Genomic DNA, 27,643 nt, shown 5'->3' with positions numbered 1-27,643 from the left:
TGAGATAAAGAAAGGACGTTAGAAGAAAAACAAATGACATCTGAAAAAAATCTGGAGTTTAGTCTTTTTTTAAAAAAGTGGGGGGAAAAGGCCCTAACTGGAATATCAGTAAATACATACGTAGCCTATGGGCTGTTAATATGCCATCACTAATCCAGTCCAAGGACCATAGTTAATGATGAGAAAGCAGAGGCCCGAAGTTCAGAAACACTTTGCTCCAAGTCACATGCATTAGTTGCAGGGTTTTGTCTAGAAACCCCATTTCCTACTGCTCAGGCCACTGATAAATTCTGGAATTGTAATAGAACTTTCCCTTTCTCAGTCCACACTTGGAATAAAGCAAACCTTACAGATACTACTGGTGAAATTCATCACATATGGTAAGACATTATGTGATGGAAATGTTGTGCTGCCTTGCTAATGATAAAGATGCTTTCTCTCCTTCCTTCCGCACTGGCTTTCTTCCCCCACTCTCTGCCTCAGGCTGGATTTTTCTTGCCATCACCTTTTCCTGAACATTTAGAGTTTTCCTTCTATTGTTCCCTACTTCCCTGAAGCCACTGTTGCATGAAAAGGCAGATTATGCAGCAAACTGTGGGCTAAGAATACAAACAATGTGCTTATCCATAAACCTAGTTTAGAAACACCCCTCCATTAAAGCATCAAGAAAATTTCAAACCGCCAAGTACGAATTATTCCTACAAGGCTCATGCCACACCAGTCGCATTCTGGGCTTGCGTGGAGCAGAGAACCATAAGGCCGGGATCACCTATACATGGCCAAGAGGATGGATGTGTCTTCCGTAAAGAAACAAGGAGACGCCTGTAAGCATGTCCATCTTGACAGCATGACTCTTACAGAACAGAGAGGACTTATGAAAGCAGACTACAGACTTCTTGCCTGTCCAAATATGGACCAAAAGATTTAGGTGAGCTTCGTAAGGCAGGCAGGAGACGAGTGAAAAGTGAGAAACCGGAGCCTGGAATAAAGGACCATTCCAACACAGGAGAACAACACATTTGTGGAGTGGACTCTACTAGAGTGGGTACAATTTAAGGACTGAGAAGAGAGGAGTAACCCCAGTTGTGAAAATGCACAGTTTTAAGAGGACAAAGAGGCCATTTTCTAAGGGTCCTGGTTGATTACTGGGTCAATTTGGCTAACGAGGAGCTGGGTTTTCTAGATCCTGTGATTTGTGACTGAGTCAGACTTGAGTGCAACACAAGCCTGCGATTCTCAAGTGCTGGCCAAGGAAAGACGTGGATTCGTGGTTTTCCTTGCTCTCCCCCGCTGGTGACCCTGCAGATCCCCAGTGACCTCAGGGCCAACATTAGACTCTGGGCCAACAGCCTTCCATGGGCTTCTCCGCCAGGGGCTAGGACACCTGCCTTCCCACATTTCCACGCAAGCTCCTACTTCACCAGAGCTTCGGGAGGGCTGGTTAGAGACTTCTTTTTGCACCTTCTTATTCCTTCAGACCCTCACTTCTCCAGCTTCTCCCTCAAGTGTATTTCCTTATTCCTATTCTACAGCCCTTATTCCTTAAGACTCTTGGTAATCCTGCCCCCACACTGAACTCTGATTGATGTACTAAAGCAAATCTCTGGGGGGTGTTTTGCCAAATTTACCAGATCACAACATTCACCTAGCTTGCTTATTGAAAACACACATTCCCAGGATCTATGGCAGGCTTAATGCATGAGAATGTTAGAATGTTGAAGACAGGGGCCCGAGAGCCCACACTTCTAACAAGCTACGCAGGTCACTCTCAAGATCAAGTAACTTTTGGGCTACATGTTCAGTAACTTAGGTTGCACGTGAGAACTACCTGGGGAGCTTTAATAAGAAATACTGATTGGGGCACCTGGGTGCTTCAGTGGGTTAAGCAGCCAACTCTTGATATGGGCTCAGGTTGTGATCTCATGGTTTGTGAGTGTGAGCCCTGCATCAGGCTCTGTGCTCGCTCTGATAGCATGGAGCCTCCTTGGGAAACTCTCTCTCTCTCTCTCTCTCTCTCTCTGTGCCTCCCCACTTGCATTCTCTCTCTCATTCTCACTCTCTCTCTCTCAGAATAAATAAACTTAGAAAAAATACAGATGCCAGGGTCCCATATCCAGAGATTTGGATTTAGATGATCTGAGCACAGCCTGGACATCAGGATTTAAAAGCTCCCATGCAATGTCCATGTGCCTCCAAGGGTGAGAAGCCCCATTCTTCTGGAATAAAGGTGAGCCATCTAATAAGAGGGAATGATTTTCTTCTAACTCACTAGCAAGATATGATAGGCCCCACATGCTCCAGAAAAAGAAATCTATAGAATTTTAAAGTCAATGTGCCAGCTAGAAGGGGTCTCAGTGGTCATTTGGCAATGCTCTCATTTCTGCCCTTCGGGTAGAACACTGAGGCCAGAGAGGTTAAGTGGCTGGTTCAAGGCCACACAGATAGTTATTAGAAGACCCGGCACAAAACTCTTTTTGCCACAGATTAGCAACCTTTCATCAGTGCTTAATTGTGCCTGGAATAAATGTTCTTACATGTAATTGACTCTGTTCTGAAGAGGCACCCCGCTGCTTTTCTGTTAAAAGGGGATTTAAATCACATCCAATAAACAAACAGGAAGTACTATGTCTGTTCTGATCTTATTGCAGTTCTGCAAATTCCTCCCCACATAAGAAACACACTGGGGCCTTTTAAATACGCAGATCCTGAGAGGCTGATGGGGGAAATCTGTGGCAGGCCTAAGAATCAGCAGTTCCTACCAAGTTATAAGTATACTTCCCTCCTACTTTCCCTCTGATGCAACTAGTTCAGGGGCCAGACTTTGAGGAACCCTGTCCTGTCATTGGATTCCACACAGTGGTGTAAAATATTCAGATGAGAACAGCACCTAGCTCTTATGGTATATAACGCAATACTTGACATTTTGTTTTTCCAAATTTGTGTAGAACATTGGAGTCTCAGCTCTTCTAAATCAGAGATTATAGCCACAGCTTCTCAAGTAATGCTCTATCAAACAAAGCCAATTGAATCACTAACTGAATATGTATAAATTGCTTTTTAACTGCAGTCTTGCCATCCATAGTTTGGCTCTCCAGAGTTTGAAAATAATGCATGCTATATATATACCAATATGTTTGCCTATGAGTGATTGAGTTTATATCCCTTAAACCTGTCACAGACTCCAAATCCTAGAGGCCAGAGAAGCATCGCTGATGAATCAGACCGACTGGGCTGGGAGTTTCACAGGAGATAGTGGGGCTGTAGCTAATTTATAGCTCATTTTGTATCTCAAAAGAACAGTTGTTGTTTGACTCTGGATTCTTATGATGCTGATCTTCTGGTCTCGCTTGCCCATCCTGCACTCAAGAGAAGATGAGAACTGAAATCAAGATTCCACAAACCGGGGAGCTTGGGTGGCTGAGTCGAATAAGCGTCCAACTTCACCTCCGGTTGTGATCTCAGGGTTTGTGAGTTTGAGCCCCGCATCCTTATTTCTGCTGCCAGCGCAGAGTCCACTTCAGATCCACAATCTCCCTCTCTCTCTGCCCTTCCCCTGCTCTCTCTCAAAAAATAAATAATAAACATTAACTAGGACCAGAGAGCCAAATCCAACCCTCGTCTGCCTTTGCAAATAAAGTTTTACTGGAACACAGCTACACTCTTCTTTACATATTGCCAGTGGCTGCTTTCTCCCTACAAGGACAATTAAGCATTTGTGACTGAGATATATGGCCCTCAAAGCCTTACAATATTTACTCTCTGGCCCTTTACAGTTTAAGTTTCCTGATCCCCAATCAAGATTTGTTAATGTGTGAAAATCTAAAATGCCAGGTCAGATTCTAAAAACACAGCATATCCAAGTAAAACAGATATGTTGACAAACTAAACAATCATTACTGTTTACCCCTCCTCTTGTCTGTATGGGCGGGAATATGAATATACAGAAGCAGAACAGAGACGGGGTATTTATTTCTGCAACACCTTTTCATAAAAGAATATCATGTCCAGAAAAATGAGCACTTAAGTACTGTGATATTTGATGGAACATTATGGCAATTAGAACAGATTTTGCTGGTGGAAACAAAGAAAAAAAAAACAAGCACAAAGGATTTTGAAGACAATAAAGCCTGATTTCATTTTTTAAATGCCTCAAAGAGAAGGTAGAGTCTAGATAACAGACTGTGGGAGATACTATCTCAAATTTTATGACATTAAACACATTTCTTGAGTACATTGAGAATTATTCAGGAGAAGTTTCCCAAAAGAAAAAAATGTATCAGTCCCTTATAAAGAACAAGCAGGTTGGCATGCCTTTTAAGAAGGTTTTAACATCAGAAATCCAGGTTGTTTCAGAAGCAAAGCCTTCTAGAACTTTTATGAATTGTGTTTTAAAATTATCAAAACCTGTTCCTATTGCTTTCCCCTTACCCTCTATTTTATATGAGTCCTTGATCTTTTCTACTACAGTTTTTCCAACCATTATACTTTTCATGCAGGAACGTGATCCCTGTGGCTGTTGGGGGATTGCAGTAATTCATTCTTAGATTTCACGTTGAGTTTTAAAAATTGCTTTCAGAAGTTTTGGGGGTAGAAGAGAGAAGGAAGAAAACAAGGGTCATCAAGAAGCATGGGTTGAAATATTTCAGAACAGTGGCAAGATGGAAATCCTCTAAAATTCACTGGTGCTTTAGGAGCCAAAGTTAAATAACAGCTCAGAAAAAAAGACAGCCTAAATTTCCCTTCCTCTAGCCTCTCAAATACATCCAAGGAATAAAATTAGGAAGAGAAGTTGTAAGTAGCTGGCAAATGGTTTCCATTCCCCCAATTTCTAGTTCAAAGAAGCATGTGTTGTGATAGAATAAGCTGTTATTCAAGAAGTCAAATACATGTGATGGTAAAAGACAATCACAGTATATCAATAAGAAAAAAATTAGACTTATACTGTGTCTAAATCTGCACTATGGTTTGGAATTCGTGAAGCAGTCTATCACCATAAGTATATAGAAAAATAGAAATACTAGTTGGTATGGACTTTCTATGTACAAAGCTCTATAGTGAATACTGTACATATATTATCTCTTTGATTCTTACAGGGTACATGATCCCACCTTCTACGCAATGACTGTGAGATCTAGAGAAGTGAATACCTTGTTCTAGATGATACAAGAAGTATAGGCTGGAATAAAAAATATTCGGTTTTTCATACTTTCAGCTTCCCAATAGCACTGTTGAGTATGTCTGTTTTACAGACAGGGGATGTACAAGCTGTGAGGAGTGAACACCACGGAGTTAGCAAGTGAGAGCATCACGACAGAGCCCAGGTTTCCTGACTTCGGTGCCCTTTCCATAATGCCACACCACGCCCCATGTGAAAATCTTCTAGTCTGCCATTCCAAGTAAAGAGAGCTACAGAGAAGGAATCTCAATGTTGCGGAGAAGGACGGCAGTGGCTACCTCAAAAGGGACCCTTTCAAAAGGCACATCTTGACGGACTACTGCTAATATACTATGAACAAAATGTAAGGCCCTTCACACACACACACACACACACACACACACACACCCCAAAGCTAGTGATTTTAGGGTAAGAATCAGCCAACTGTGGTCCTACTGGCCAAATGTTTCCCCAAGTTTGTTCATTTGTTCCGTTTTGAGATTCTACATGTAAGTGAAACTGTGCAATATTTGTCTTTTTCTGTCCGCCTTATTTCATTTAGCATAATACTCTCAAGGTCCATCCAAGTTGTTGCACTTGGCAAGATTTCATTCTTTTTTATGTATGAGCAGTGGTATTATTTCATACATATCACGTCTTCCTTATCCATTCCTCTCTTGGTGGGCACTTTGGTTACTTCCATATCTTGACTATTGTAAATAATGCCACAATGAACAAGGGAGTGCATGTATCTTTTCGAATCGGTATTTTTGTTTTCATAGGATAAGTTCTTGGAGTGGAATTGCTTGTCCATATGGTAGTTGTATTTTTAATTTTTTTGAGGAAATTCCATACTGTCTTCCACAGTAGCTGTTTATACCATCCCCAACAGTGCAAGAGGGTGTGCTCTTCTCCATTTTTGCTTGTTAGCGAGTTGTATTAGTTCTTTTCATATTTTGGATATTAGCTCCTTATTGGATATATGATTTGCAAATACCTTCTCTCACTAAATATGCTGCCTTTTTGTTGATGGTTGCCTTTAGTGTGCAGAACTTTTTCATTGTGGTGTAGTCCCATTTGTTTATATTTGCTTTTTTTTTCTTTTTTTGCTTCTCTAGTCACACCCAAAAACATAAAACTAAGATCCCTATAAAGGAGCTTACCACCTGTGTTTTCTTCTAGGAGTTTTAAGTTACTGGTCTTATATTTAAGTCTTTAATCCATTTTGAGTTAATTTGTGTGTATGGTATATAATAGCGGTCCAGTTTTATTTTTTTGCATGTGGCTATGCAGTTTTCCCTACACCATATATTGAAGAAACTGTCTTCTCCCCATTGTATATTCTTGCTTTCTTTGTCATAATATATAAATTTCGATATATGCATCGCTTTACCTCTGGGATTTCTATTCTTTTCCATTGACTTATGTGTCTGTTTTTATGCCAATACTATACTGTTTTGATTACTGTAAATTTGTAGTATAGTTTTAATCAGGGAGTGTGATGCCTCCAACTTTGTTCTTCCTCAGTGAGAGAAATAGTTTTGAGACCTTTTGTTATTCTGTACAAATTTTATTATTGTTTTTTCCATTTCTGTGAAAGTGCCACTGGAGTTTTGATAGGGACTGCAGTGAATCCATAGATTTCTTTGGGTAATACAGACACTTTAACAACATCAATTCTTCCAATCAATTAACTAGTTCAATTTCTTTCATCAGTGTCTTAGAGTTTTCCACATATAGGTCTCTTCCCTTGTTGGTTAAATTTATTTTTAGATATTTTATTCTTTTTGATAGAATTGTAAATGGGATTTTTTGTTAGTTTCTCTGATACTTGATTGTTAATGAATAAAACTGCATTTTTTTTTATATTGTGTTCCTTGCAAATTCACTAAATTCATTTATTAGTTCTAGTTTTTTTTTTTTTTTTTTTGGTGGAGTCTTTATAATGCTTTGTATATAAAATTATGTCATCTGAATATAGTGATGGTTTTATTTCTTCCTTTCAAATTTTGGTGCTTTTAATTTCTTTTTCCTGCCTTATTGCTGTGTGCTATTGCTGTGGCTAAGACCTCTGATACTATGTCAGATACAGGTGGGCATCCGTGTTTGGTTCTTGATCTTATACACAAAGCTTTCAGCTTTTAACTGTTGAGAACGATGTTAGCTGTTAGCATGTCATAAATGGCCTTTATTATGTTAAGGTACACTCCTTTTATACCCACTTTGTTGAGAGTTTTTATCATAAATGGATGTTGACTTTTGTCAAATGCTTTTTCTGCCTCTACTGAGATGATAATATGATTTTCTTCTTTCATTTCATTAGTGTGATGTATTTCATTGATTTACAGATGTTGAATCATTCTTGCTTCCCTGGAATAAATCCCATTTGGTCACAGTGTATGATTCTTTTAACATTTTGATGAATTTGGTTTGCTGTTATTTTGTTGAGGATTTTTGCATCAATGCTCATTAGGAATACTGTCATTATTCTGTAATTATTTTGTGTGTCTGATGTTTTTGTATGTGTTTTGTGTGTTTATTTACTTAAATATATGAATATATTTTAATATTTACATATTATCTGAATATTTTAACATGTGTTGTTTATACATATTTATATATAAAATGTATGTACAATAAATTATATAATTAAATGAAATATAATTATAATATATAATGCAATAAAACATGAATATATAATAAATACATACATATATTATATGTTTTAATAAAGTTTATATAAAACCTATATATATATTTCTCTATATCATGTAAGGGAAACAACTGGGAAACCAGTATAGCTCATTATTTAGGACTATGGAACAATTCTAGTTAGAAATTCTAAACTTGGGTAGTTACTTTGTGGCTTGAAACCTCTCACCACAGCTTTGGCAGTTAAATAAAATGTATACAAAGTACTGTGTATAATGATGGTCAGACAATAGACGTTCAACAAATGTTAGTGATAATTTGCAACCAACCCTTCTGCTGACTTCATAAAAATAATAAAGAATCCTTGTGAGTACTATCACTTGGAGATATTTATGCTGGGAGGTTCCCCTGTGAGTAGAGGAGTGGGGATTCTGGATTCAGAGAAGGGAAATGACAGGTAAGCAGTATACCCTGCTTAATATCTACATGCGAAGCTTACTTTTTTTAAGTTTATTTATTTATTTTGAGAGAGAGAGAGCACATGAGCTTGATCCAGAGAAGGGTAGAGAGACAGGGATAGAGAGAGAATCCCAAGTAGGCTCCACACTGCATGGAGCCCCATGCAGATCTCAAACTCATGAACCTTGAGATCATGACCTGAGCTGAAACCAAGAGTCAGTTGCTTAACCGACTGAGGCCCCCAAGAGCCCCAAACAAAGCTTAATTTTATTTTGGTAGGCTACCCGTTCTTCTAGCACTTTAAATGTTTTTGCTTCTTAATTAGACAAACTTGATCTACATGCAGGTGGTAAGGTCCCAGAGAAACTGTTGGTAAGGAACAGCAACTAAGCAGCCAGCCATTCCCTCTAGAAAAATTCTAAGCAGATTTTTAGTTGGTTGGTAGAGCCCAGTATGTAACTTAGCAAGCTGCTCTTTCTTGACAGTCTTTCCCATCTTTGTCTCTAAGAATGTACATTTCATGATCAATTATCCTCAGTGCATCTTCTGACTCACCCTTTTTACCTCCAGTCCCCCCACCCCCACCCCATGCACACAAAATATTGCACAAATTTCTAATGGGATACCTTTGGCTTTCCAGAATCTTCATTAAAAATATTCAAAAGCTATCATCGGGTAAACACAACACTTTTTACTGAGGCCTGTTTCCTTGTTTTGTTTTTTAAATTTCTAGCTATAAGAGTATTTTCCAGGCAAGAGCAAACATTTGAATAAGATGGTATCTCACTGCCTTAAGGAAATGCTTGAACATGATCTCCTGGGTCTCCTCGTCAAGCTGAAATGTCATTCTATGATTCATGTCAACATATTGCCGATTTCTCACGTTCTTCTCTGACTTCTTACACTCTGCGTGCTGCTAATCCCATTTCTATTTTCCTTGAGTCAGAGGATTTTCCTGTGTAAAAGAGCAGCTCTCTTTCTATATCTATCCTGGTACATAAAGAAAGGCTGTGATGACGAGACTAAGGGCAGATGGGAAGTACAAAGCAGCAACTGCCTGGTCCCAGGTTCAGATTTCTTCTTCTAGGCCTACTTGCCTAGACTTCCATGAGGTTACATCCAGCCCTGGTTGTGCGCTTTATTTCAATCCGTTGCCCGCCGCCCCCCCCTCCCCCCCCCCCGCCCCCCCGCCTCAATGACAGGTCTCTGGAGATTCAGTGGGACATAGCTTGTCTTGAGGGGTCAACAGTTGGTCTGGATGGTCTCTTCCAGATCCTGGATGTAGGTTAATATTTGGTAATACTCCATTTGATATCAGTCTCCCAAGATCTAAATATGAATGAGGCACTTGATTTTACTTTCTTATTTTAAAGCCTGGAATAGAATTTAACTCAATTTATTTATCACTCTTGTAGACAGTGATTAAGAATGCAAGTTCTGGTGTTGAAAAGCCTCTGTTCCCTTCACCTCCCAGTATCTCAGTTTGCATATCTGTTCAATAGGGATAATAACCTAACTCGGGGATATTTAAGGATTAAATAGAGGACACCTGGCTGCCTCAGTCAGTTGAGAGTCTGACTTCGGCTCAGGTCATGATCTCATGACTCATGAGTTCAAGGCACACACTGGGCTTGCTGCCAGTGTAGAACTTGCTTTTTGGATCCTCTGCACCCCTTTCTCTCTGCCCCTCCCTGGCTCCTGCTCTCAATCTCTCTCTCTCTCTCTCTCTCTCTCAAACAAACAAACAGACAATTTAAATAGAATAAGGACACAAAGCACTTGGAAGACTACCTGCCAGGCAAAGGCTCTGTAGTATTTATTCCTCCTTTCCTTCTTATCTCTGTTATTAGCTGTGGTAGACTGAACTAAAACCTAGAAATTCAGAGAAGTTGAGTGACCCAGCCTAAGTCACACAGCTAGCTAGTAGCAAAGTCAGAGTGGAGTCAAGGTTACATGCTGTCCAGTTCACTTTGACCGTTTGTCTAGGAGAGGGACTCTTACACTAATGGCTCAGACCTTAGAATCCTGTCCCATAAGAGCTGGCTCACATGCACGCATGTACTCTGAAAATCTCTTATGAGGTTATGATGTGAGAAGCACGTAGAAGACACATGGCACGTAGAGACAGGCAGACTTGGGTTCGTATTTTATTTCCACAAACGCATGCTTTAAATCAGAGGTTCCCGAACCTCGTCAGGTCACATGGTATCCATAGTGTCTCTGTGGTTTCTTCATGGTGCATGCCAGGCCCAACTTTCCAGCTATTAAGTGGTTAGTACAACCACTTCATAGATATTTATGTCCTAACAGCTTAGCAGCCATTTGAAAATATAATACGCATAACCTGAAAGATTAAATACTATAAAAGATATATTTCCCACATAATAGTATATACATATTTCACATATTTACATATTTAAACATATATAACACATATATTTTTTATCTAAATAAGAAATAGACTTAAAATATAAAAATATACAGGGCGCCCGGGTGGCTCAGTCGGTTGGGCATCCGACTTCGGCTCAGGTCATGATCTCCCAGTTTGTGAATTCAAGCCCCGCATGAGGCTCTGTGCTGACAGCTCAGAGCCTGGGAGCCTGCTTCGGATTCTGTGTCTCCTCCTCTCTTTGCCCCTCCCATGCTCATGCTCTGTATCTCTCTGTCTCTCAGTAATAAGTGAATGTTAAAAAAAAGAAATTAAAATATAAAAATATAAGATGTATTTAAATTTATTGTATTTATAGATAATATATAATATTAAATGGAATATGTAAATATTATATTAAAGTATATCCAATATTATAAACATAGAACATACATATAAAAATGTATATATGACAAAATATTATTACTGTATTAAAAATGTATATATGACAAAATATTATATTGAAGCACAACTTCTCAGACATCAGAATCAGACTAGACACCACCATTCTTTTTTCTTTTAATTTTTTTTTTAATGTTTATTTTTGAGAGAGAGAGAGAGAGAGAATGTGAGCAGGGGAAGAGCAGAGAGAGAAAGGGAGACACAGAATCTGAAGCAGGCTCTAGGCTTTGAGCTGTCAGCACAGAGCCGGCTGCGGGGCTTGAACTCATGAACCGTGACATCATGACCCGAGCCGAAGTCAGGTGCTCTTACCGACTGAGCCGCCCAGGCGCCCCAAGACACCACCACTCTTATTTCTTGGGACATGCTTTGTATCATAGCAACTCCTGGAAACTCAGCTATACAAAGACAAAATATCCTCAAAAATATGTCGCAGGGGCGCCTGGGTGGCTCAGTTGGTTAAGCGTCCGACTTCGGTTCAGGTCATGATCTCCCGGTTCGTGGGTTCAAGCCCCGCGTCGGGCTCTGTGCCGAGAGCTCAGAGCCTGGAGGCTGCTTCGGATTCTGTGTCTCCCTCTCTCTCTCTGCCCCTCCCCTGCTCATGCTCATGCTCTGTCTCAAAAATAAATAAAACATTAAAAAATATAAAAAATAAAAAAATTTTTTTTAAATGTTGCAAAAAGTACAAATGATACAGAATTTGAGAGCGAACTACCTTAAGCTAGGCACCGGCTCACTATTCAAGAGATGTTGAGCATCACTGTATCTTTCCCCCAATTTTGAAACATCCTGCAAAGCTCTGTGGAATCAATGTAGTTAGTGTTCAAGGATGGAGCAGGACACAGTGTGAGAACCATACACATAAGCCACGCCCATCCTCATTACCCTTACCTACAAACCTGGGGAGGCTAATACACAACTATTTGTGGGGATAAAATTCAGTAGTAAAACTACCAAACCCAGCAGTGAGTCCCCATCTTTCGTGTGCCAAAGAATCACACGGGTTCTTTTCTTCTGAATGTGAATTATTGGTTCGCTATCCCCAGAAATTCTGACTCATCAGGGATGAGGAGTACCCCAGGAATCTGCATTCTTATTCCCACCAGGAGACTTCTACGTAGGTGGTCGGAAGCCTACAGTTGGAAAAAAAAAAAACAAAACTGCCTGAGAGGTAACATTTATTTATTTGGGATGCGTGAAAATGCCAGCCATTTAGAGAACAGAGTTAACCCATGACCTTTTCTTCATTATGGGTAATGAGAAAGCTCAAAACGCCTCCGGTGGGTTGCTAAGTAACTTTCTTTCATTCAATTCCCGAGGTAATCAATCTATAGATTCTCACCCACTCCTACATTAGCCACCTGATAGCACTTTGTTAAAACAACGAGCCTATAGGAAATTTGATCCATGAATAAAAAAAGGACTTGAAAGGATAAAAGATACTTGGAATGTGTGAAGAATCTACTATTAAATCTTAAAGGCAGCACTGCATAAAGTGAAATTATTGTTATTAAATTCTCCATAGATTACAAGGTAGCAGCGGCTCATATTGTAAAGACCAGATTGGGCCTTTGTGATGTGTAACGTGCTAAGCACAAGGGAAGTAGACTTTGCTTCTTGAAGGATATTTGCCTACAGCATAATACCAATAATGGAAATAATATCAGATCACATAAAGTTGAGGCTTTTATTCTCCACAGAACTGAGAAATGATGAGAGAAGCACTCTGGGAATTTTCTCTTTAGATTAAATATTTGAATCATGACCGTCTGAGACAATCACATTCAGCTTGAAAATTACTTTGCTATCTCAAGCATGCTGAGAAGAAAAGACACTTTCGGTATCACAATTAAGACATGAGAATCTTATTTTCTACGGGATTTGTATAGTTAAGAAAAGAGAGAGAGATATTTGAATGGTACCTAATGTTTTAGCTAACTTTTACTAGCTCTGACTGCCTTCGTATGGGAATAAACAAGTTGGCAACCTGTTGGAGCTGATTGAAGATCCTCCTCAGTTCTAAGCAAGGATCAGAGACGAGAAACAAAAGAAAAGTCAACAGGGCACCTGCTTTGTTGTTCTGCAGTGAGGTGGCAAAGTTTTCCAGCACCTTTTTAAGTTAATTTCCAAACTGGCTTGGATCTCAAATTCCCCTGACATATCCCTGAGGCCTTGGTGGGAAGGGGCAGCCTTCATTTTGTGGGTTTCTTCCCTTTACCTTGTTTTTGTCAGGATCAGTTGTCATTTCTTTTGGAGGCCACCCAGCTTCCAGAAGAATTGGTCAGAAGGGTGCAAACATTCCATCCATCCATCTACACATGTGACTGGCCTTAGGAGAAGGGGGTAACCCCTGGGTGATAATTTCTTTAGCAAGATCCCTTTCCCATAATATGCCCCTACTCAATGATCCGCTCTCAATGAAGTTCATTCCCAAACCACCTTGGTACCAGAAGCCTTTTTATCAAGGCTACGTTTTTGTTCCATGTCTCTTCTTTTCCCGTTTTAAGCTCCTGGGAAACTGAATAAGCAGGATACCTTTGTGTATCATCTCTATTCCCCCATCTCTCCAACTCTTTCTACTATGGAAGACTATCTCACCCTTTCTCAACCTCCATATGGTAACATCTTACCCACTATTAATGCAACTCTTTCTAGAAAGGCTTCAATGGCTCCCAGCACCCCCCACTGAGGAAGTCTCTGTTTACTTGATCTGGACCTAAAATATTGATCGTGTGCTCATCACTTTCCTCCTGATAGTACAGACATGCAGGTGTTGGTCAGATTCGTGTTTTCCTGATTAGATTCTGAGTTTTGAAAAGATTTAATTCACTTTTGCATCTTTCCTAGCATAGAAGAGGGCATATAGCCTGCCACTGGTGAGTAATAAATGAATTAGTGAATTAGAGAAAACAAGTGATATGTGGTTACTGCTAGAAATTCTTCAAGGACTCTAATATATCTAAGATAGAAGCAACGGAGCTTTCTTGTTTCTGTGCAAGGAAATAGTCATGTAAAGAGGAGAGAAGGACAGGGGCGCCTGGGTGGCTCAGTCGGTTAAGCGTCTGACTTCGGCTCAGGTCATGATCTCACGGCTTGTGAGTTCGAGCCCCGCGTCGGGCTGTGTGCTGACAGCTCAGAGCCTGGAGCCTCTTCAGATTCTGTGTCTTTCACTCTCTCTCTGCCCCTCCCCTGCTCACACGCTGTCTCTCTCTCTCTGTCTCTCAAAAATAAATAAACATTAGAAAATAAATAAATAAAACACTTTAAAAAAAAAGGAGAGAAGGACAGTACACAGAGTATGAGGTCATCACTCAACTCTGGGTCAGTGGCTGTGGAAAGATGACGGCACAGGGAGACACTTTAAGGGTACCCTTCACCTAGTTTAACTACTTTGCTCAACACCTGGCAAGGGGGGCTATTTTTTCCCCATTCAAATCCATGTCCATTCAAATAAGAGAGGCAAGGCAGCACAGATAGCTATTATATTGACTACATTCCCCAGTGCAATCCACAGTTACTGATCTGGATTTCACATAGCCCGTTTCAGATGGAACTGGCAGACAGAAAAGGTGGTACGTTCTTTGGTTCACTGATACCTTGACTATTTAAGTGCAAAGAAAACATGAGCTTCTTTCTTAAACCAGGAACATGTAACAGACAGCATGCTACAAAATCATGTAATTCTGTGTGTCTTTCTAACGTAGAATACGTAATTGGTAAGTACATCAAAAACACAGGGACCTGAGGCGCTGGGGTGGCTCCGTTGATTAAGAGTCTGACTCTTGGTTTCAGCTCAAGTCATGATCTCACGGTTCATGGGATCGAGCCCGCAATGGACCCTGCACTGTCAGCTTGGGATTCTCTCTCTCTCCCTCTCTCTCTGCTCCTCCCCCACTCACACTCTCTCTCACAATAAATAAATCAACATTAAAAACAAAAAAAGAGAAACACAGAGGCCTGTTTTGAGGCTTCAAGCACAGTCTTTTCATAATGATCTTCACACTTACACATGACACAATGTTTTTTCAAAATGTTTATTTATTTTGAGAGAGATAGAGAGCATGAGTGGGGGAGAGGCAGATACAGAGGGAGACACAGAATCTGAGGCAGGCTCCAGGCTGTGAGCTGTCAACACAGAGCCCGACGTGGGGCTCAAACCCAGGAACCACGAGATCATGACCTGAGCTGAAGTCCGATGCTTAACCAACTGAGCCATCCAGGCGCCTCCATCATGCAATGTTTTGATGGTATATGAGAACAAATTCAGTCAATATGAAAGAAAAATTACAAGAAAATAAAAGAGATAAGGAACTTCAATGGAACAAGTAGTATTATTTATATATTATTTATATTGGAAGAGGTTCAGGTGAGCTGGCTAATAGCAGCATTATGTGAGTTGGTTCTCAAGCCACTGGCAAACTCAAAGGGGCCATGGTGGGAATATTTATGTTACAGAAATTAGCAAACACGACAAATCAAAACCTTGTTTGTTTGTTTGTTTGTTTGTTTGCTTGTTGGAGAACTGGTTTAGCAACACCACTGAGTAGGCATGAGGGTAAGTCATAGTTTGCAAAGAAGAATAAAAAAGTAGGTTAAGATATTCTTATTGACGTTTTGTTTCCTCAAAAATCTACATTAAGGGGACTATCAGTGATTCTATGTTCAAATTCACTGGTGTACTTGGGTGGCCCAGTTGGTGAAGTGTCTGATTCACGATTTTGGCTCAGGTCATGATCTCAAAGTTCATGGGATCGAGCCCTGATTGGACTCTGTGCTGCAGAACCTACTTGGGATGATCTCTCTCCCTCTCTCTCTGGCCCTTGCCAACTCACACACACACACACACACACACACACACACACACACACACACACACACATTCTCTCTCTCTCTCTCTCTGTCTCTCTCTCACTCTCTCAAAATAAACAAACATTAAAAAAACACTGACAATGTCTGAGTAGAGCTGTACGCATTGGAAAAATATGATTCTACTGAGAACAAGAGGATTATAAATCCTAGTTTCACCAAAATAAAACATCAAAAGAGCTTTTAATAAAATGCCTTTTTAATACACAAATCTCCTATTTCTCATGTATATATAATATCTTCCATAATGATTGAACCTTCAATTACTTTCTCTGTCAAGTTTAGTTGGCCATTATCATCCACATTGTCATAATCATCTTTAAACAGTAATCATGGCATAGACTGAGACTGTGTCTCTAATAATACAATTCTCCACATTTTTATAAATAAGTTTTCTGTGGTAAAAACACCATAAAATAATAGAATAACTTTTTTTTTTAATTTTTGTAACGTTTATTTATTTTTGAGACAGAGAGAGACAGAGCACGAACGGGGGAGGGGCAGAGAGAGAGGGAGACACAGAACCGGAAGCAGGCTCCAGGCTCCGAGCCATCAGCCCAGAGCCCGACGCGGGGCTTGAATTCACGGACCGCGAGATCGTGACCTGAGCTGAAGTCAGATGCTTAATCGACTGAGCCACCCAGGCGCCCCTAGAATAACTTTAATAAGACTCACAGAATAAAATCCTGTTACACTTTGTAGATAAGTACAGTGATTTTAATGCTGTGCTCATTAGAATCCAATCCCATGTCTTTGACAGTGAGAAAGAAAACAGTTGTTCTGATGTATCTAATCATTGCTGTAATTCCTTATATACCTTCCCCTCTCCCAGTATTCACACTCTTGAACTTCACATCCGTGTACGTTCCATGACACTGCTGATGATATTGGCCATATAGAATGTGGGTAGAGCCCACAATGTGTCTCGCCCTATCCCAAGTGCTCAAGAGCCATTGTTCATTTCTCTTCCGTTCCTGCCACCAACCATGAGGAAACTATGCCCTAGAAAGCTGCCATTCCTTAGCATGACCCCCAGGATAAGAAACATGGAATAGACATTAACCCATCCTGTAGTCAGATCCAACCTCAGACAAGCCGCTGACCCATGAGTGAACAATAATGCTCATTTTAAGTTGATGAGTTTTGAAATAATTTGGTAAGAGGCACTATGGTAGAAATAGGTGACTAATGGGGCGCCTGGGTGGCTCAGTCGGTTAAGCGTCCGACTTCGGCTCAGGTCATGATCTCGCAGTCTGTGAGTTCGAGCCCCGCGTCAGGCTCTGTGCTGACAGCTCGGAGCCTGGAGCCTGTTTCAGATTCTGTATCTCCCTCTCTCTGACCCTCCCCCATTCATGCTCTGTCTCTCTCTGTCTCAAAAATAAATAAAGGTTAAAAAAATTAAAAAAAAAAAAAAGAAATAGGTGACTAAAATAGTTATCAGACATTAGGCAGAAGCAGAAATTATTTGAAACTTTCCTTAAGACAGTTTATATAAATCAGCCTTTTGTACAGGTTTGGGGATGAGGAAACAAAATTTTGATTCATGGCTTGATTATCTATCATCCTTCTAGCCTCTGTTTTATCATATATAAAAAGACAATAATATTTATTTCACAAGTTTTTGGTGAGGATGAACTAGGAATTCTCATCATAAAATAATCTATTATAAAGGGCTTGACATCCTGGATGCCTGGGTGGCTCAGTCAGTTAAGTGTCCAACTTCAGCTAAGGTCATGATCTCACTGTTCATGGGTTCGAGCCCCTCATCAGGCTCTGTGCTGACACCTCAGAGCCTAGAGCCTACTGCAGATTCTGTGTCTCCCTCTCTCTCTGCCCCTCTGCTGCTCGTGCTCTGTCTCTGTCTCTCAAAAATGAATAAACGTTAAAAAAATGTAAAGAGCTTGACAAAGAACCTGGTACATAATAAAAGCTGAAAATTTGATAGGTGAAAGTATTGTTTTTTATTTAATAGCATTTATCGAACATTTACTATTGACAAAAGCACTAACACTAACTGAAACCTGGAAGAGAAATGAAAAAGCATTTTTTTGGTTGAGAGTCAGAAATCACTAATAAAACAAAATCACCTGCAAGACAACATATTCAGTATTGACTGTAGAACACAGCCAAATGTAATTGCTTTCGAATTAAACACAGATTTGGAACAGGAATTTATTTTTTGAACACTGCTTAGCACTGACCATATCAAAAAGTCTCTGTAAAATGTGATGGATGAGTTCCATTATATAAGTAAAAATTAAGGAATGGCCTTATCCAAGAGTTGTTAACAACAGGCACTAAAGATCCATAACAGGTAGCCCAGAGCTCACCAGGGAGGAGAGTTTTCAACATAAGCTTGTACAGCAAAAACAAACACTCACATCATTAAATGAACTCCAAGCCAAAGAACCTTCAGCTTTGTACTTGAACATAGGCTAATCCAATTTGACAGAAACCCACTAAGTGGTTAGAAAATTCAACCATGTGGTCTTCAGTGAATTAATGAAATTGGTTAGGGACTCAATGTCTCAGACATGCCCTAGCGCTCTTTTTCAGTTGCAAGAGACAAAATAGATATATAGTCAAAAACGTAAAGCTTAGGTGGATGCATGTATCACTTTACATAGTAATGATCCCTCTGGGAGCCACACTATCCTGTCCCTGTGTCTCCCAGAATCTGTCTTATGGTTTCTCTCAAAGGGTAGTACCTTCAACCAGTCTATGGTGTTAAACGTTAGAGGGCACAGAATCACGTGAAAAGCTTTCAATTTTTTATTGGGCCAAATACTCAAACCCTGACTCGTGGTCTGTGGGGTCAAGCCATCTGGACTGATGGCTGGAACTCTCCTTTTTTCCCCTATTTATACCAGGTAATCATCAAACAGATATGGTGAGGAATCTCCTTGGAAGAATACTGAATTAAGGTTAATAGGAGGCAAACTAGTAGCCCATGGGCCAAACACGTGTTTGTATTGCTTCACAGATTTGTTTTACTTGATAGGGCCAAAAAGGAGGAAACGTCACATAAACAGATTTCCGGATTTTCTTAAAACGTAAGTAGATATGGCAATGTCTAGGTTTCTACGGCAAAGCCAGGTTTCTGCACGACAAAAATGCACTGGAGAAGTGTAGTAACAGGGAGGTCTGTTTGGAAGATCATGAAAGCATGAAACCAAGAGATCAAAGGTTTTGTTGTGGCAGGGCAGGATGTCACAGCTAAGGCTCTCAGGCTGAGAGCCCAGTTCACATGGCATTACAATAATACCCAACATTTAAACAACCCAAGTAAAGAGCTAGACCTTCTTCTAGATGCTTTGCATATCTTGTTTATAATCGTCATAACTACCCTGCAGAGTAGATATTATGCTCTTTATTGTAAGATTAGAAAGCCAACGATCAGAGAGATTCAATGTTTTACCTGAGGCCACACAGCTGGAAAAGGGAGGTGCTGGGCTTCAAGCCCAAGTCTGCCTGGCTGCAAGCTCCCTTTCCTTAATGATTGCTTGCTTTTCCAACTCAGCATATTAAGGAGAAGGAGAAGCACAACAAATGCTGAAAGCAGTGGGCTGGGATTCAGGAATTGCAAGGAAGGGTTACAAATCAAAACTTGACAAAGCAACTACGAAATCTTTTCTAGAACTAACCCTGCCGTGTTCCCCGCAAAATGTATCATGTGACTTTCTTCCTTTCTAAGGGCATTTCTGTTTGAGGAAATAATTCAAAGACAACTTGGTGTTTGTTCTGGCTACTGACATCATCTATTATTTATCCTGTCATTTTTAGAATTAATGGAAATTCTTACAGTAAGTGGACTCAATGACCTGCCAAATTTGGAACGTGATCATGTGTCTTCTGATGCCATTATCTGTATTTGTGTGGGTTTAAAACCATATATCCTTAAATTTTCTAGGATATCCTCCAAAAAAAAAATTGTGCCTAAGAACCACTGAAAGAGCCTGGAAATTTTAGTTATTCAGCATCTAAGTTCCATTTTAATTCAACTGTTCTAAAACTAAAAGGGGGCCAAAATTCTTTATAAGATCATGTGTGTTCCCCGTGGATATGGAAAAACTGCTCTCTGGATGATCCATCCATCATTTGCCATTTATTTAGACTAAGAAATGGGCAGTGGTGCCATAAAAAATTCATGAAGTATAAGCCAAAACAACTGAATTCTAGACTTAATATTCCTTTTCTGGAAAGAAAAGTGATTACTCTTCTTTTTATGCCTCTACAAGTAAGAGGGTTGGAAATAACTTCTACAATTCTTTTTGGCTCCCAAACTCTATCGGTCCATAAGAATTATTAGCTTATCCTATGAGGAGAAAGAAAAATCACTCCAAACTCTCTTGTAAATAGCATGTATCTAAAGCCTGAAGGCAAATGTATTTCCTCTGAAACTTGTGAATAACTAGTATATTCACATGATGCAATCCCATGCCCAGGCTCTCAACATGACAAGTTACTATGATTCACTAATATATTATTCTGCTCTACTTCTGAGTATGGAAAGATTATAATTCTCTGCTTCCTTGAACTTAGGCATGCTCACAGGATGAGTTCTAACTAACCAAATATGATTAAAAGAGACACGGGACATCTTGAGGTCAAAGTACTTAATTGCTAGGGCTCAAATTACCAACCCTCACCTTTCCCATCCTTTAGATGGTTCAACTACAAGATGTCAGATTTTTGACTGACGTAGGTGCCTGAGTGACTCTGTACAGCTAAGTTTCTCACTGAAACTTCATCAGATACGTAACATGAGTAAGACATTTAAATAAGACTTATAGCCTAAGTGTCAAAACACTGGCGTTTCAGAATTAATTTCTTCCCACAAAAATCAAACTGGGTGTATGATCTAGCAGCGGTGGTGTCATCTGGGAGATTAAAAATGCAGACTCTCAGGCCTGACCCCAGAGAGAGCAACAGAGCACCCAAGCTGGCGAGGAACAAGGAGAGAGGGAGAGAGAGAATCCCAAGCAGGCTCTGCACTGTCAGCGCAGAGCCGGCTAGGGCTTGAACTCACCAACTGTGAGATCATGACCGGAGTCAAAATCAAGAGTTGATTGCTCAACCGACTGAGCCACCCCGGTGCCCCAAATTAGAAGCTACGTTTTTACAAATTCACCAGGGGATTTGTATGCACATGCCCTGAGCGTCTATCCTGATTTATATGATGCTTAAAGTAATTCTGTCCAATGTAGATACATTTGAAAGATCTTGCATTCTCGAATAATCATGACCTTCTTCTGCTTAAGAATCTTCTTCAGTATGTTTCAAAGCTGTCTCACAAATCTCATGGCAAAGAAGTAATTGAAATATAGCATGACTATACTGCATCGAATTATACTTAATAGTATGAATGTTCTCTCCTTCTAACTTGAAGAATCAAGAGGGGAAAACACATGCAAATGGTCTTACAAACATTTCTTAATCGCATGCTAGAAGATGGGTGCCTTTGGCTTCTGTTTATCACAAAGAACATGTTTCTGTGCAACGGAGTAGAGTAGAGTCCTCATGACCAAGTTACTCCAAAACTTTTTTAAAGTTCTGGAATCTCACCAGTTTCTGTTCATTTGTTTATTCAGCAGGGATTTTTCTGAATACCTACTCTGTGCTTGGAATTTTTTTGTGGCAAAATTCACATAGCATCAAATGCACCAGTTCAACCACTTTAAAGTGTACAACTCTTCAGTGGCATTTTGCACATTCACAGTGTTGTGCATCTATCACCACAGTCTAGTTCAAGAACATATTCATCATCCCCAAAGGAAATCCATGCCCTTCAAGCAGACATTCTCTATTCCTCTCTCCCTGTAGCCCCTGGCAACCACTAAGCTATGTTCTGTCTGTATGAATTGCCTGGTCTGGTTATTTTTTAGATATGTAATCATATACTACGTGGCCTTTGTGTTTAGCTTCTTTCACTTAGCATAATGTTTTTAAGGTGCACCCCTTGTAGCATGTAAAAGTGCTTCATTTCTTTCTATAGTTGAATATTTCGTTGAATGGATATACCACATTGTGTTTATATACTCATCGGTTGATGGGCATTTGGATTTTTCTTTCTACCTTTTAGCTATCGTGAATAGTGCTGCTATGAACCTTCTATACAAGTTTTTGTTTAAATACCTGTTTTCAATTCTTTAGGATATGGAGCCACTTTTTTTTTTTTTGGAACCACTTTTAAACTGGAAAAAACAACAACAAAACACACAACCATGAATGAAATTCCCTGTATTCAAGAGATTTAAACCTATTAAGGGAAAAAGACATGTAACTACTGAAAGTAGAAAATGTCAGAACCTCTTAGACTAAGACCACTAAGATAGGCTTTCAATTTTCTATCTCAGAGTGACAAATCTCCAAAGTTAAATGGAAAAAACAAACAAACAAGATTAGAAGGTGTGGTAGTTAGTTACACTTGATTCCGATCCCAATTCTATCACTGGTTGTGTGACCCTGGAAAATTTACTTAATTTCTCCAAGCCTTAATTTCCTCTTCTACAAATGGGGAAAATGATAACATATCTTACTTCATGGGATTGTTCTGGAGAGTAAATGTGCTAACACATGCGAAGCATTATAAGGGCTCAATAAATGGTCATTACAAGCATATGAAATCAAAATAGGGCTTAATCAAGGGAAAGTGAAAACAGAGAGAGGGGGCCTGGCATATATCCACTCCAAAGTCCCTTCTTACATGATTACTGAAATTCTTTACACAGTAAGTAATGCATTTTATGCAGTTTAGTCAGGCTGCCATGATTCTTGAATCATAGGAATGAGCACCGGACCCAGCTTGGCCAGTCTGAGGACTCGATCACTTCAGAGAATGTCAGGTGATCCAAGATGGACAGACTTTGGAAGCTAGACACCAAACATGGTAGTTTAGTCATTAAGATTGGCCACAGGTAAGATGATGTTCTATTTCTCCAAGTCAGCTTGAAAGACACGATGAAAGGCATAGATAGCATCAGAATACTTGGCTACATCATTATGTTATTCTTTTCCCTATTTTTCACACACCTTGCGACTAACCTGCCATTCCGTATTTGCCTTCCTACTTAGTTTTTATTTCATTATATGTAATCTCCCCTCTTTGCTTACCACCAACTCTCTCTTCTTTGCTTCCATGCCACTGTTCCCTCCCATTAAGCTCTGGTTTCTAGCTCAATTTCATTTGCCTCTCCTCTTTGGAGCTGTAATGCTAAGTACACATTCATTATATATAAAGAGCTTATTCTCCGAAATGAATGAAGAAATAAAGAGCGTACAGGAATAAGTGTTATCTGTAAGTTGATGTTCAGACAGAGTAAACTCCAAAGTAAACCGCACAATGAAAACTGGGTAATGCATCCATGCCTCATATTAGCCTTCTGGTTTATGTAAGTCCCTGGAAAATGCACTGAACAATTTAGGATAATCCACAGAACTTGAAATGTGCACAGGGTAACCACACGGGTTTGTTAATACCTCTCGGGAAATAGCTGAAATGCTTAGACTAGCTTCCCGGCCCAGCAGACACTTTGCCCAGCAATTTCAGCTCAAGGGGCTTCAAAGCTGGGTAATAACTACTTTCCCCAAACACAAATTTGAAACTAAATAGGATCATCAAGAAGAAGAGACTGTCCTTCTGAAACTGGGGCGGCAATTGCCGTGTTCAATAAAAATAGCATCTTACCCAACATCAAAAGCAATTTTATGAAATTCGTAATTTCAACACTCCACACAGCCTGGGCCAGACACTGGGGAATGCATTTGTGAGAGCAGCACAAAATCCCAGTTGATCACCAACAAGCTGATTCATGAAAACTAGACATGTAGAAAATATAGAAGTTGAGGACAGCTTTCCAGTTGAGCCAGATGAGGAAAATGAGATCCTAGGCAGCAGCAAAGAATAATATCTTTTTATAATGACAGATTCATAGATCAATAATCTACAATAACTCGGATGCCCTTGAAGTTACCATATTAACAAAGTAGTACCCTGTAATCAAGTTATTGTTTCAATATCCAGATACCTCCATTTAAAACTTTACTCATATTACAAAAAATTGTAGTAATAATTCTCAAGGATTTGGAGGATGTCTAGTTTCTAGATTACCCTGGTCCTATTATTCTTCCTAATGGAGTTCGATGGTGAAGGAAGGCAGCCCTACATGTTGCTTTAAATGATATCCATTTGAAAACACTTCTTCAATGAATAGTCCTATCATTAAGGAGAGGCTGAAGATTTTCATGAATTTTAGTTAATTACAAACAAATGATACTGAACTTTAGGCAAAGCAATGAATACCCCAACTCATACCCTTCTGTGAGTACTTATTTTGTGCCCAGAACTGTGCCAAGGATATATATGAATTAACCTATCTCGTATTTTCAACAAGGCTGTAAAATTACTGTAGGTATCTCTATTTTACTGAAAAGAGAATTAAAGCTTAGTGATGTTAAATATTTTGGCCAGAGTTTCACACAGCTAATTAGTGGTAAAGCCAGCACTTGAACCCAAGCTGGTTTAATATCATAGCTAATACTTAACCTCATATTGCCTCTCCTTAGTTGTACATCCATTTTAATTTGAAGTTTTTCTAAATGTATTTCTTGCTGAAGCTCTAAGTTTAAGGCCTAAAATTCATAAAATACTTTCCCTGTTCATATCTAAATACGCTTGGGAAAGGTAGCAGTTTGGGCAACATAGCATCCAGAAGTTGGACCCTTGTATTTGAAGTAAGATGTCCAAACTCTGTTTTATAGTTGTGGGTTTATCACAAAACATCTCTCTGTCCCATCTCTTCATCTTTTCAAAGGGGATGTTAATATCTCCTTCCCAAAGGCTTGAGGATTAAATGAGACAATTTATAAATATCTCCGAATTGTGTGTATCTAGTAATAAGATTAAATGAGACAATTTATAAATATCTCTGCATTGTGTGTATCTAGTAATAAGAGCTGTTTACATTCCAATTAGCTTTCACTTTGCCATGATTACTCTTTTCTACTTCAGGGTGAAAGTTTACGTGTCTTTTCAAACATCAGATTTTTTTACCTTTATTTATTTTGAGAAAGAGAGAGCATACGTGGGGGAGTGGCAGAGAGAGAGAGAGAGAGAGAGACAGAGAGAGAGAGAGAGAGAGAGACAGAGGATCCCAACATGCTCCACAATGTCAGCACAGATATGGGCTCCAACTCAAGAACCATGAGATCATGACCTGAGCCAAAATCAAGTCAGATGATTAACTGACTGAGCCACTCAGGTGCCCAATCAAACATCCGATTCTGGGGGCACCTGGGTGGCTCAGTCAGTTAAACGTCCGGCCTGATCAGGTCATGGTCTTGAGGTTTGTCAGTTCGAATCCCACATCAGGCTCTGTGCTGACAGCTCAGAGCCTAGAGTCTGCTACGGACTCTGTGACTCCTTCTTTCTCTGCCCCTCCCCCGCTCATGCTCTGTCTCTCAAAAAATAAATAAATGTTAAAAAATTAAAAACAAAACATCCAATTCTGATGATGCACTGGCCATGTGGAGGGGGCAGTTAGCTAGTGGTGGCACAGATGGAGCAGCATTATGCAGATCAGCAGAAACGATGTGGTGAATGCAAATAATGTGGTAATCAAACCAAGGCTGATGTGAATATACAGATAATTTGAAGGGGAAACACATACGTGTTAACAGGTATGATTAGTGATCCCAGCAAATTCCCAATGGTTCTCATTCTATTCAGTTATATCCCTCCCCTTTACCAGGCTTAATTTCCCTGGGTCATTGTCAGTGACACAACCCAAAGGATGCAGACGTCAAAACTCACTGAAAACAACTGCAGATACTTTTACACACATGTGACACAAGGGACCCTCCACAAGTTGGTTCTACTCAATACTAATATCGGCAAACAGGGAACTTAGTACTCTTTATCAGTCTGAAAATTTCAACTCCTTTTACTGTCTTGTGAAAATTTAAAAAAGAAAAAAAGAGGATCTTCAGGAAAAGAGCATGTGGGATTTCAAAGTCCAGTAAATTCTGCTAAGCCCTTCACTTCTATTTTCGTAGGAATAGCCATCTTCTTGGATTCTCAACATTTTAACTTGTCCTAACTCTATTTCAAATGACCCCCTTCACCAGCTAAGACCAAAAAATATCATTCTATCTACTGCCCCATGATGAACCCTTCGTGTCACAGCACTGTGATCCCAGAGGAGCGGTTGAGAGTTTGGGATGTGGGTTCAAGTGTGCTTTATCACCAGCAAGGCATGTGTCATTGGGTACATTATTTAACCTCTTTCAAGTCTCAGCGGCCTCATTCAGCTTAGGGGAGTCTTTGGGATCCTCAGAGAACTATGAGAACCACAAAAAGTGATGGACAAGTCAATAAATGTCAAATACTACATGTTATTCATACAACACAGATCTTAAAACCTCAACTGGTTCCTCTCAAAGCTCACTGCCATTGCAGCTCCCAGAGAGAAATTCACTAGGATGTCAAGCCCAGCATTTGGCACATAACAGGTACACAATAATGACAGTGATCTTTCTCATCACTATCATACCGGTAGCTACAAATACCGAGCACTTAGTGCAAGGCACTGCTCTAAAATCTTTACATATATTGCCTAAATTATCAGAACAATCCTCAGAAATGCATACTAATATCTTCAGCAGTTTCCAGATGAGGAAGAGGCTGAAAAACCAGCCCAAAAGGTCATAGAGTAGGCAGGGGACAAGATTCAAACTAATTCATGTGGCTTTTATCCACACTCTTAACCATAGGACTTGACAAGGATTAATGCATGTTTAACTCACCCTTCCTTCTATAACTCCTAACAGTGATGTCCAGCGCCATTATTTTCCTAGGGTCACACATCTGGAAACTCAAACCCATGTTCATCAAGACTGTATTGCAGTGGCTCCCAAACTTGGATTTCATGAATAGTTGTGATATTGAGAGATGAGACAGAGAGGAGGGGGAGAGGCAGAGGCAGACAGACACCCCTAACTGGCATACTCCTGTCAGCGTGGAGTACTGGCTCTAACAGACCATGGTAATTTCCTGCTAAATACAAAGAATTTCTCAAACACCAACCAACATCAGTTAAGGCTACTCTGTGGCCCTGATGAAGACGAAGAAAGAGAGACCACCCTCTTATCCTATCTGAGCACAGAAAAAACAAGAACATGATCAAGCCACAAAAAAATGACCCCCCCCCCCCCCCCCCCCCCGCAACCTTCGCCTAATATGAGGGACTGCTGTTTCTTTACTAATTACTGATTTACTAATTTGTTCTTCTCGCCTACTTAAAAGACTCGTCATGGTACCCAGTCACTGAAATGCCCCTGTTTTCTGAAAGCACACAATCCACAGCAAAACCAGAAACGTCCCTCAGATACCTAACAAGATACATCTTATGACAAGCCCTGCCTCACAGTTTTGCTATAGGTCCCTACACTTTCCCAACATGTGTGGTTCCCAGTAAGGAGCCCTGCTTTCATGGCCTTGTAGATGTTCCCGGTATTCTTGCTGTGTTTCTGATATTCTTTGATGTCCTTAGGCTATATAGACATAGAATTTCCAAATTTTTTTTTTTTATTACCTGAAGGTAATTTTTAAGAAATTACTCTCTATGGCCAAGTTCCTAAAAGAAAGGGCATTTATCAGCAAAACACAGTAAGGAAATATTTCC

The 27,643-nt window shown here is 39.9% G+C and overlaps 1 protein-coding gene across 3 annotated transcripts in view; it reads right to left on the bottom strand.

Moving 5' to 3' along the window:
- Positions 1-27,643, bottom strand: part of TAFA1 (TAFA chemokine like family member 1) — a 511,367-nt gene that overhangs the window by 176,638 nt on the left and 307,086 nt on the right. The window lies entirely within an intron of this gene.

The sequence above is a fragment of the Panthera onca genome, chromosome A2 (assembly GCF_046562875.1).
Source record: "Panthera onca isolate mPanOnc1 chromosome A2, mPanOnc1 haplotype 2, whole genome shotgun sequence".
Taxonomy (NCBI): domain Eukaryota; kingdom Metazoa; phylum Chordata; class Mammalia; order Carnivora; family Felidae; genus Panthera; species Panthera onca.
Note: the sequence above shows the minus strand (reverse complement) of the source record. Positions and strands in the feature narration are given on the sequence as shown.